The sequence below is a fragment of the Astyanax mexicanus genome, chromosome 13 (assembly GCF_023375975.1).
Source record: "Astyanax mexicanus isolate ESR-SI-001 chromosome 13, AstMex3_surface, whole genome shotgun sequence".
In the NCBI taxonomy this organism is placed as follows: Eukaryota; Metazoa; Chordata; class Actinopteri; order Characiformes; family Acestrorhamphidae; genus Astyanax; species Astyanax mexicanus.
The window spans coordinates 35,239,422-35,251,647 of record NC_064420.1 but is presented as its reverse complement, the minus strand read 5'-3'; the positions used below and the strand labels follow the sequence as shown (position 1 = coordinate 35,251,647).

At 37.3% G+C, this 12,226-nt stretch overlaps 1 protein-coding gene across 1 annotated transcript in view; it reads right to left on the bottom strand.

Moving 5' to 3' along the window:
- camkvl (CaM kinase-like vesicle-associated, like) overlaps positions 1-8,242 on the bottom strand; it is a 66,338-nt gene extending 58,096 nt beyond the window's left edge. Inside the window, exon 1 of the mRNA XM_049462905.1 lies at positions 7,993-8,242. The gene's annotated coding sequence lies outside the window, so the exon portion shown is untranslated. The remainder of the gene's footprint in view (positions 1-7,992) is intronic.
- Positions 8,243-12,226: the final 3,984 nt, after the last annotated feature.

Below are 12,226 nucleotides of genomic sequence, written 5' to 3'. Positions count from 1 at the left end.
AGTAAAATGAACATTGTTTTATTCTATTAACTTCTATAAACTATAAACGTGTGCACCTTTCTTTTTTTCCAATAAAGATGCATGATGTACACTCATTCTGCCCTGTAAAAAAGAATATGTAAAAAGAAATCACACATATCTTTGAAAAGAATATATATATATTTTTTTAGAATAAGAGTTTTGTTTACTTGTTTAGAGACCTTGTTGTGAGACTTGTGAGAATTATAAGGGGAACGTGGCAACACCCTTATTCCTTACTATTGTTGCATAAAATACGCCTTATAATCCAGTGCACATTATGTATGAAAATAGACCAAAAAATAGACGTATATTGATAGTGCCCCTTATAATATGTAACGCCATATAGTATTTTAAGGACATTTGGAAGTAAATGCTTTTCAGGAGGATCTCTGAAAACTAAAAACACTGTCATTGTCAGTAACTGCAACTGTATTTAGATTAAAGTATTAGTTACAGTAAAGTTAAAATGTATGCATGTTGAGTCTTTTTGGTTTAACTGAACAGAAATGTTTAGCATGCTTAAAGGTTATAAAATTATTAAAAATATATGTCAATATTTTAATTGTATCCTGTAAAAGACCAACATGCCTGCCATGCCTCTCATTCAGAGACTCAGAGAAGCTGCTATAGTGAGATTAGTGAGATCCTTGCAGAATTGAATAACCAATTAACTGGCATCCTCCAAAAGGTGAAAACAATGTTCTCAGTCACCATGCAAATGAGTATCAACATGTTTATAAATAACTCTGTGCATATAGCCGTTCGTCTTCCTCTGTGTGACTCAGTGCTCGCCAGGCCTTATCTTTATCATGTTGGTGATCTTAAACTAATGATACCGTGCTATCTGGGAAACGTGGACCTGAAATTGCAGGTTAAGCAGGAGCGTTGCTTCCTCAGGACCTACCTACAAACCTAAAGCAGTGTAATTACTGTGGCATTTGGAATGGTGGGAGTGTAGTGTGGTGTACGGTGGGATAGGGGTTGATTTGGAGCGTTTAATTTGATTTCTGAGTCAATTTAGAGCATTTAAGCTATGTTTAGACTGAGGGAGCTAATGCTCAGACTGTCACATAATTACACTCCATCTTTTACAATGGCAAAAGCTGGACATGGAACTAAGAAACTGGGATCAAATCATCATGACCTCTGTCGTGATGTGTCTGGTAAGCTTTGGAGTGGTGGTTTTAGTGAGAAGCATAAGCTTGCCTAGTTTTTTATCCATATTTTCATCATCAGAAAACCAATGACAACATTTTAATCTCATGCGAATCCTTCTCCTCCTCATCTTCCCCTAATGACAAAGACGGCGTGTAATGCGATTGCGCTGCCACAGTGCTAATCCCACATATGACTTTTTGTCTGTTTGTTTGTTTGTTTTTCTGCCAATCTGCTGTGCCCTGCATTCGGCCTCACACGCTACACTAACACTGCTAGACTTTATAAACGATGGCCATCACCACTATTGACCTCAGAGAGCAGTTAGTAAAATCCTGTGGGTCTAAGAGGAAGAGAGTGCTGGGAAATCCTGTTTGGCGCAGAGTTGAGATGTGCTGAGGTGATGTGCTGAGCGAGTTCAGTCGAGATCACAGCTCACCTGTGGGTGCATCTCTCACTCTCAGAAACACCTCTCAGGCTGTCGGAAGTGTGAAGAGAGCCATTTTCCTACCGAGCTTTGCTGCCACATTCAGTAGCATGTGTTATGCAGCTACGCCCCACAGATAGCAAGTCTAGAAGGTTCCCATATAATGCTCATGGAAGCAGCATTATAGTCTCAAACTCACATAAAGATTTCATAAAGATTTCCAGTACTGAGAGCCTAACTGAAAAAAGGTGTGCACACGTAGTTAGAAAGGGGTATCGACACACTGTCACATTGGTGGTACTGTATATAGTAGACATGACTATAGATATAGATACAAGGCTTCCAATGCAGACCTGCCCCTGTAACATGACACAAATGCACATTATCCATGATAAGAGCATCAGCCAAATGTTCCAACATAAACTGACATTCCAAATGTCATAAGACATGGAACTAGTGTCGTGTCCCATGAAAGATAAAGAACATAGCACTTACCCTACATAGTATACAATTCCAGTCAGATACCACTGGTCACAATGAAGATTACCACCCAATACCCGGTTCACTATGGGTAGTAAGGCCCGCTATTAGGTATTTAGAGTACACATGTGATACTGTGGATTGAGGATTGGTAAATACCTACACAGTTTCAGAAATGGAAGGTCCCATCCATCTGGCACCCACTTCATTTTTGAGTAAAATGAACATTGTTGTTTTATTCTATAAACTACACACAACATTTCTACCAAATTCCAAATAAAAATATTGTCATTTAGAGCATTTATTTGCAGAAAATAAGAAATGGCTGAAATAACAAAAAAGACGCAGAGCTTTCAGACCTCAAATAATGCAAAGAAAAACATGTTCATATTCATAAAGTGTTAAGAGATCAGAAATCAATATTTGGTGTAATAACCCTGGATTTTAATCACAGTTTTCATGCATTTTTAGGCATGTTCTCCCCCACCAGTCCTACACACTGCTTTTGGGTAACTTTATGCCACTCCTGGTGCAAAAATTCAAGCAGTTCAGTTTGGTTTGATGGCTTGTAATCATCCATTTTCTCTTGATTATATTCCAGAGGTTTTCAATTAGGTAAAATCAAAGCATTTTTAAGTGGACTCTTTTTTTTCCAGAGCTGTATAAGTGTGGGAATTCCAAAGGCATCCCCACATATTGCTATCCCATGACTTTTGGCATGTTAGGGTAAATGGTACACTCCAGATTTCATCTTTACAGTCTTTAGTAACAGAACATAGCTGTGCCTTATTTTTTTTGTTGTAGTTGTTTTAGGTTATCTTAGGCTGCATGGCCACAGCACTCTAGCTTGGAAAAATACATACCGGTAATTGAAAGGTACACATGTCTGCTAGGAAGGTACAAATCTGTCATAACTTGAAGTGTTCATTTACATTATTTGTACCAACGACTGTCGAAAACATTAAAACATATGCTTTCTACTATTTCTACACTTTTATACATTTTTTAAATAATGTATCTACTGAACAAAAGAGAACATTGTACATATAAACTAACTATTAAACAAACAATACAAATAAAAAGAGTCAATACAGAATAGAAAAAGTACCGGTAAATGCAACTTTCCAACCAATCAACTGCAAAAATGGATAAAAGTCCAGTTATGACAGGTATATTTTCATATCTAAAGCTACTAAGGACATACCATTGATGACAGTGCCACAGAGATTATCCTCTCCAAATTAATGTTACATTTCTCTGAAAGGCCAATCCTAGAGAAATCAGAGAAGCTCAATCTTAATTTCTACATATTACAAATGCATCAGGCCAGAAATCACCAAAAATACCAACTCACTCCCAGAGCTGTGTAACGAGCCATGGCAACAGGGTTGTAGAGCATTCACAATCACAAGGTTACAGGTTTTCATTGCTTCATGCTTTATCATAAACTGTATAAACTGTAAGGTCAGAGAGGAGACAAGGATGAGAAGGATTTGCATGAGATGGAATGTAGCCATTGCTTTTCTGACAATGTAAAAAAAGGCATGACGTCCTTGCTGAGCTGTTGGATTTGAGTTTCGACGGCTTTCCTATTTCCAGGAACAAACTAGCTTTGCTGTGTAGAATCACCTAAAGCCGTACGACTGTGTGTTACTGCAAATTCCAAATCTAATGTAATGTAAGTGATTAATGACAGATTTGTGTCATCATCTTTGGACTATTAAAGTCATATGGAGGGAACACAATGTAGCTCATTAGTAAACCTGGCCTTTAAATGGATGTGGAGTAATTAGTGGAGCATTATAACATTTACAGTTAAGAAGAGTGAAGATGGATAGAGAGTACAGAATTACTCTGTACCTTTTTATCAAGATATATGAGAGTTCTGTAATACAGGAGTTATTTACAGATGATTGATTATGATTAAGTATTAAGCAGCACAAGCCAGTGTTTGGGTTTTAAAAATGACTATATTAAAATGAATATACTCCTATGGGCATAACTACAGCGATTTCTTATATTTTTAGAGATCATTAGATTAATTAAACTATGGTGAAACACTTTTTAACCACAGTGCAAAACATTCTATTTTTTGTTGTTTATAGTTTGTTGGCAAATTGGAAAAAAAGTCAGTGGACAGGAACTAGTATTGTAATCCAAGATTTGTCATGTTCCATGAATGCTATAGAACGCTATAGTACTGACCTGTGATATATGCGTGTGCGGATCCTGCACTGACTGTGCATGTGATATCTGTCAAAAGTACCTGTACATGGATGTTTGCATGGACAAATATTGCCAGATGTTGGCAATCACTATTATTACCACCCACTGCACTGTGCAAAGTGGTTGGTAATGACTTCTATAAAGTTTTAACAGTAAATGACACTAAATGGAAGGCCTCACTGTAATTTCTGCCACTTTACCGTGATTTATTCACAAGAGAACACCTCAAAACACTTGGGTGTTGCTGAGACGTCCCCTGTGGTACCATTTCATGAGCACATTACACACTGTTGTCCAATGAGTTCTAGCATGTCAGCATATACAGCTCTGGAAATAATAAGACACCATATAAAAATTACGAGTTTCTTTAATTTTACCTAATAATATGGAATATAATCAAGAGGACAAGAGGAAGATGAATGATCAAACCAAACTGAACTGCTTGAATGTTTGCACTAGGTGTAGCATAAAGTTATCCAAAAGCAGTGTGTAAGACTGGTGGAGGAGAACATGCCAAGATGCATGAAAACTGTGATTAAAAACCAGGGTTATTCAACCAAATATTAATTTCTAAACTTTTAAAACTTTATAAATATGAACTTTCTTTGCATTATTTGAGGTCTGAAAGCTCTGCATCTTTTATTGCAAATATATGCTCTAAATGACAATATTTTTATTTGGATTTAAATGTCCATGTCCATAGTTTTGGTCTCCTAATTTTTGCCAGAGCTGTATTTTTATTTTGGCATTTTTTTTTCAAACAATTCTTTCCTTAAACTTTCAATATTTCAACACTGTATTAAACGAATCTATTATATATAAACAAAAATAAGACTGATTAATGAAATAAGCTACAGTATTTTTGTGTGTGTAGCCAGTTGTCCAGACCCAGGTACAACCCAAGTAACAATGGTGATTCTGATTTTGCAATTTTGTTCAAGTTTTATAAAATAATTCCAAGAAATTTACATCTTTTTATTTCTAGTATCTGGGTTGTATAATGAATGTAGCCACATGCATTTACACTCTGCAGATAAATTTATCTCCAGTTACTGAAACTGAAATATGTTTGCTGTGTGGGATGCAATATGCAAATTTGCTCCTTGTGTGTCAGTGGTGTTTCGGTTGCACCGGGTGGGATTTCAGTTTTATAATACATCTTGGAGAGATGAATGTGTTTACACTGCTATACAAAGTAGTTTGAGTGATTGGAGTTGAATTTGTTTTAACTGTGTCTTAATAGTCTAATTCAGATATAATCCTGATATTCAGGTTTAAAGAAACAATATAATCTCTGTTACTAACTTAATTGTCAGCCACTGGAACACCTTGATAGCTCCTGTGATGCTGGCAAAAAGGAAACTGAAACTTCATGTGAAGCGTTGAAGTTGGCAGATACAGGTTGCATTAAAACTGTGAAATGCATTAAAAACATCAGATTTGGTGAGAAATCAGATTCCGTACACTTTAAGGATACAAATATAGTAACTTTAGGCAAATGCTAATATCTAATATTTTTGCTGTACAATTTGTATGTTGATAAACACTGAAAGAGAATCTGAATTAACATTAGGAAGAAACATGACACAGATGCAGCACAAACAAATAAAATTAATGAAAGGCAAATATTGGAATCCAGTAGCTCTTCAATGTAACCAGATATCATCTTAAATCTAAACTTATTACTATCAGTAAGCACTGTAAAAATGCAATTGAAGTTGGTTTCAAAATTGAAGTAAACAAAGACATTTCAGAGCGGAAGAGATGCAGACGGAGCAGAAATCACAGAGAATAAATGATCCTTGGTCCTCAGTTATGAGGACAGCATGTGTTCCAGTACAGACTGAGGAGGACAGTTCAGATTAATGTTCTCTCAGTCAGGTTACTCCTGCTTCACATCCAAACCCAACAACTGCTCAGCTCACTGAAGCAATTAACTCAATTTAACTGTTTCCCCTCTGCCTCTCTGTTCTAATATATATTTACAGATACTAGATCTACTTATTCTTAGTGCATATGTATATGCCTACCTGTCTTTTTCAGGCTCTCACTCTGTCTGTCTGTGTATCTATCTATCTATTAAATCATATCATATCCAGTAATATTGGCATTTTTTCATATTGTTATCCTAAAAATACCCTGAAATATTGTGATATTATTTAGGTTTATATGGCAAAAGGAAAATCCACACTGTTCTCATTTCCCATTAAATATCTACTAGAGACAGATCATATCAGTCAAGTATCATTTAATTTACTTCGGTCCTGCATATAAGGAGTGCATTAATAGTATCATGACATGTTGGATTATTGACTTCATTAGGGCTGCACCATATCATTTCGTAAGCAATAATATTGCCAAATAAACTTTACTATACTTTTGTTGCAGAAATGTATCATATTGCCAAAAAAATCACAAAAATTCTCTTAAATATTGTGATTTATCTATCAGTCCAATTACTCCTGATTTACAACTAAACCAAACAACTGCAGAGGTCACTGGAGCGAAACAGACTCATTTAACTCTATATATAAAGTTTCACTTTTTCTATCTATCTATCTATCTATCTATCTATCTATCTATCTATCTATCTATCTATCTATATCATTCTTTATGAATTATATACTATATGCATGCTTCACTCACTCTCCATCCATTCATCCATCTATCCATGCTTTACAAATAAATCCAATAACTACAGAGATCACTGGAGTTAATCAGACTCTATATAACTCTATATAAGTTTCCTTTTCCCTCTGATACAGTCTATTTACTCTCTACATTCATATCTATCAATTTATCCATCCATCCATCCATCCATCCAGCAATCAATGCTTTACAAATAATCCTAACAACTGCAGAGATCACCGGAGTGAAACTGACACTATATAACTTTAAATAAGTTTCCTTTTTCCTTCTGATACAATCTATATACTCTCTATCCATCCATCCATCCATCCATCCATGCTTTACAAATAAACCCAACAAGTACAGAGATCACTGGAGTGGAACAGACACTATACAACTATATAAGTTTCCTCTTTGCCTCTGATACAATCTATCTATCTATCTATCTATCTATCTATCTATCTATCTATCTATCTATCTATCTATCTATCTATCTATCTATCCATCCATTCATCCCTCCATCCATCCATGCTTTACAAATAAACCCAACAAGTGCAGAGATCACTGGTGTGAAACAGACTCTATAGATAGATAGATACTTCACATATTCATGCCTCTGATATAGTATATATACTGTCTACTTTTATATCCATCTACCTACATATCTATCTATCCATCCATCCATCACTCCATCTGACTGGCTGACTCTGGGTTGTGTGAGTGTCTCGGCAGCAGTAGTGTGAACAGTGAACACAGGCTGGTGGATTATATTAGTGCAGTATGGTTCAGTATATGAATAACCGTTAGTGTGATGGTGAACAGGTTTCAGTAGTGAGCGCTGCGGTGAGGAGAACTGAACCCGGACCTGTGAGACTCTCAGCGGGGCGGGCTGAGTGAAGCCGGAGGAAAGTAAAGTCCGCCAGAAGCCTTTTATCTCAACAGATAAACACAGATAAACACGGTAAATAATGAGCAGACAGACCGAGCAGCGCCGCGGCGCCGCTGAGCGGGTTCAGACCGAGCCGGAGCCGGAGCTGGGTCTGAGTTTAGGTTACCTGTTCTGGCCGCGGGTTCGGGCTGAAACTCAGGGGGCGCTTCACCGGCTTCAGCAGCGCGGACTAACTTTTCAGCGCGACTTAAGTATTCCGAGTTCTCCGACTTCTCCGTCTCTGCGCCTCCTCCTGCTCCTGCTGCTCCTCCGCCGGGCTGTTCGGTAGTTTGTGTTCAGGTTTCTGACAGGACTGAAGCGCTCGTGCGCTGCTCGCGCGCTGACGCGCCGCCTCCGCCCCGCCCACAAACAGCACGAGCGAAAGAACTAATCTGAAAATCTCCGCTTTCATCTGGAGCACAGAGACTGTAGACTCTACTGCTCTATCTCTCTCTCTCTTTCTCTCTCTTTCCCTCTCTCTTTATATCTCCCTGTCTCTCCATCTTTCTCTTCCTTTACATCTCTCTTTCTTTCCATCGCTCTCTTTATATCTCCCTGTCTCTCCATCTTTCTCTTTCTTTACATCTCTCTATCTTGCCATCTCTCTTTATATCTCTTTGTCTCTCCATCTTCCTCTTTCTTTACATCTCTCTATCTTTCCATCTCTTTCTTTATATCACTCCACCTCTTTTTATATCCCTCTCTCTCTATCACTCCACCTCTCTCTTTATATCTATCTATCTCCATCTCTCTGTATATCTCTCTATCTCTCCATCTATTTATTTTATATCTCTCTATCTCTTTATCTCTTTCTCTCTTTATATCTCTCTCCCCTTCTCTCTCTTTCTCTTTATAGCCCTCTATCTCTCCATCTCTCTCTTTATATCTCCATCTCTCCTCATATCTCTCTATCTCTCCATCTCTCTCTTTATATCCTTATATCTATATCGTAATCTATCTCTCTTTCTCTTCATCTCTATCTCTCCATTTCCCAATTTTTATGATCCCTTAATATTTATATTTCTATCTATCTATCTATCTATCTATCTATCTATCTATCTATCTATCTATCTATCTATCTATCTATCTATCTATCTTGATCTACACTTTTTAGATCACAGTTTTGATCTCTATATATATACTGTTTGTGTACATGTCTATTTCTATCTGTCTAATCTACATTGTTCTTTATGTAGCTACATTAGATATATACATATATCTGTCTGCCTGTCTGTCTATCTGTCTATCTTGAGCTAATTCATTCTTTAAAAACTGTATATACTGTTTGTAAACTCATGTCTGTTTCTCTCTTATTCTGTATCAGTTTTGACAGGTTCTATCAAGTGTATAAAGCAGTGGTTTAACTCCTACAGTAAATGACAGAAATTGCTATAATCATCATAACTCATCTAAGTGCATCTCAGGCGAAGAGTAACGCAGAGCAGAAAGCTCCAGATTCCAGGCGGGCCTGTTTCATAGTCTGCCGACCGTGCACGAAATCACCACGCCTAGCAGATTGAGAGTGGACAGGATTAGTGCGTGGGATTAAAATGCAACAAACATCATTGCATTATCTGCGCATCAGGAGGAAGAAGCATTGCCATAATCGCTGAAGTCTTTCACTTGACTTCATGTGATTAGTGCTTTTCATATGTTGAAATAAAGCACTTTATTCATGGTAATGCACTGACATGTAGATGTATTATACTCAGGGAGCCTTTATTACTGGAAGAGTAATGTCAGATGTCACAGCTGACCTTAAGATGTTGGTGTACTCCAGATGATGTAGTCCGGGAGAAAGGTTGTGAACATGTTTAAGTCTTTCAGAGTTTTAGCCATTAGTGACTTGTGCCTGACGGAGCTTTGAGGATGTTGAGGATCTGGTCATGTTGGGTAACAGAGTGAAACTCTGCTTAAGCGGATGGGCCATTGAACTACCCTGCGGCAAAGCAGCAATCATACACTACCGCTGTGCCAATGGACTACAGACAGATGGCTGTGTAATTATGCAGAAACTAACCCGTGTGTGTGTGTGTGTGTGTGTGTGTGTGTGTGTGTGTGTGTGTGTGTGTGTGTGTGTGATTTTTAATGTCAGTTCCTAGTTTTCAAGCTCTTTAAATACCGAGCCAGAGACAGGAACTGAGTCAATTGGTGACAGACAGCTATCATCTAAATGTATACTGTGGTAAAGCTTATTGCAGTATGTGCTTGCAGTGTGTGCTTCATGGGCAAAAGGCATGAACTATATGTTTAATGTTTAATATGGATGTTAGATATGAGTGCTACTTTCTTTACTTAGCCCTAAAAATTCTTAAAACTACTTTGGGAAAAGTTCAGCAGCTGAGATGACTAACTACTGGTATGCTTTCTTTTTCCCCTCCAGTATAATTAGGTATGATGCAACATCATAGTCACTTCTAATTGTTTAGGATGAAACACAAAGCTAAACAGTTGTGACTGTGCAGCATATTGAATACTGTGCTTTTAGGCTGGTGTGGATCTTTGAATGTATGAATCATTGATGCCTATGAATCAGTAAGGAAATTGTGACAGCTTGGGGGAAAAGACAAAAGTCATTAAGTTCCCAGTATCATGGTATCAGCAGAAAATTCTGCGAAAAGGAAAAGAAAGAAAAACACACAAACGAAACAAAACTACCATCTGTTCTCATGAAAAAAAAAGAAATCTTAAAACCCAATTGCACAAAAACTATAGAATGTTTTCTTATAGATTCATTTATCCCAATATGACAGGGAATTATTGGACATGTTTAAATAGCTTGATATATTTTCTTTACATTAAGTGTTTTTAATTCACTTGAAAAAAACATTAAAATCAACAGTCTGAAAACAAAATAAATATAAAAAAGTGCAGTTTTTGGTGGCAGCTTCTTCTTGCCCACATGTTTCACCTCCAGTCAACAAACTCTGGCCTTCAACCAATTTCTACCTGGCTATTTACTCCAGTAGTGTAGCAGAGAATTTGTATGAGCGTCAAAATTTGAGAATGAAAACTAAACTATTCTCTTAAATAAAAACTTAATTAAAAAAGTGTAAATGGTCCTTAGTGGGCTGAGGGGCCAAGAGAATACAAGTGAACAAAAATGACTGTTACATGATTTTCAATCCTAAAATAAGGACTAGAACACTAGTCCTTATTTTAGTTTTACAAATTATTTTCCTTGTTACAGGTTACAGGAGTGCTTTATTCCTTTGCTAAAATTAAATCAAAGCATGCAACAATACAGCAAAACAATAAATCAAATTAATAAAAGTATTGGAATTGCTAATAAAACTAATAAAACCCTTAGAATAAAATCTGTTAAAAGATAGGGCTAACTGAGTGTATAACAATGTTGGTAGCATTTTAGTAAAATGTTAACAATTCATAATGCAATCCTATTTAATGAGATAGAAATTGTTACAACACAGCTAATTTTCTAGTAGTTTGTGGGATCAAGAGAATGTGGAAATGCTCATCTACTCTGTAATGCTGTTGAAATTTTCTTTTTGGAATTCCAGAACTTCCACATCCTACTTCAAATGGAACACAGGAAGGATTATATTCACAAGTTCTGTGTATGGTATGGGCAAACGAATCAGAAAAGTCTTTGTAGAAAATCTTTGCATGAAAACCAAAGCCACTGCAACAAACCGTATTGACATCAAAGCTGAACCCTTGCTTCTTCAGATGTTCCGTGAGCACTTGCAGCAAACATCTATGCACACAGACAGTATTAGCAACCTTCACCTTGACATGCTCAACATGTCACAAAGCGTCAGCCAAGATTTTCCGCCTTCACACTCGAGCCCACAGCCTCTCAGAGCCGCCGCAGAGGACAAATCCCAAAGTTTAGTGGCTGACCTTGGTGAAGCGAGTGAAGAGGAAATTGACTGTCGGTGCTCAGTATTTGCTAAAAGAGAGACAAGCTGTATGAAGACCTCTCTCTCTGTGAATTCTGTGGATCGTTCTAAGTGGAGAATTTTGGTCGCTGACCCACGGCCCCAAAAAATAAAGGTCTGTGTGTAATTAGTCAGATGTGGGTTGGCTGGCTGGGTGGTGTTGGTGCTGTTGGTGACGGTCTACTGGCAGGCCATTATGAGACAACCTATAATCGGCCCACAGGCACTCCATTCAGCGCACTACGCTGTGCTCTCACATTACACATTACTGTTCCATCACACTGACTCTTGGAGCATGCAGCTCCAAATGTGGATCTTTTTTCTTCTTCTTTTTTTTTTTTTTTGCATTTTTATAGCCTCATTATTAGTCCGCCAGAGAGAAAAGGAACATTCGGTTTTAGTTTTTCAGCATATGGTCATCCACATGATGATGATGATGATAATAAAAATAAGAGCTTT